Source organism: Penaeus monodon, chromosome 19 (assembly GCF_015228065.2).
Source record: "Penaeus monodon isolate SGIC_2016 chromosome 19, NSTDA_Pmon_1, whole genome shotgun sequence".
NCBI lineage: Eukaryota > Metazoa > Arthropoda > Malacostraca > Decapoda > Penaeidae > Penaeus > Penaeus monodon.
The window spans coordinates 7,822,683-7,822,882 of record NC_051404.1 but is presented as its reverse complement, the minus strand read 5'-3'; the positions used below and the strand labels follow the sequence as shown (position 1 = coordinate 7,822,882).

The 200-nt window shown below is 50.5% G+C and overlaps 1 protein-coding gene across 1 annotated transcript in view; it reads left to right on the top strand.

The window, feature by feature from the left end:
• Positions 1 to 200, top strand: part of LOC119585043 (sarcoplasmic calcium-binding protein, beta chain) — a 5,024-nt gene that overhangs the window by 2,394 nt on the left and 2,430 nt on the right. The window lies entirely within an intron of this gene.

Sequence of the window (200 nt, the reverse complement as noted above, 5' to 3'; positions counted from 1 at the left end):
CCTCCTTAAATCCTCACGTGTTATTTTTACGCGCGGCACTGCGAAGTGTGGCGAAGGAGGGGGGGTGAAAAGGAGGGGGGGAGGTGAGAAGACCAACAACTAGCTACCTCAAGAGGACAGTATGAGTATGTATAAGGTTGCCAAGCCTGTGTTTCAGTGCGCATTCCTTTTCTCTTCTCGCGAACACTTACGATACATCG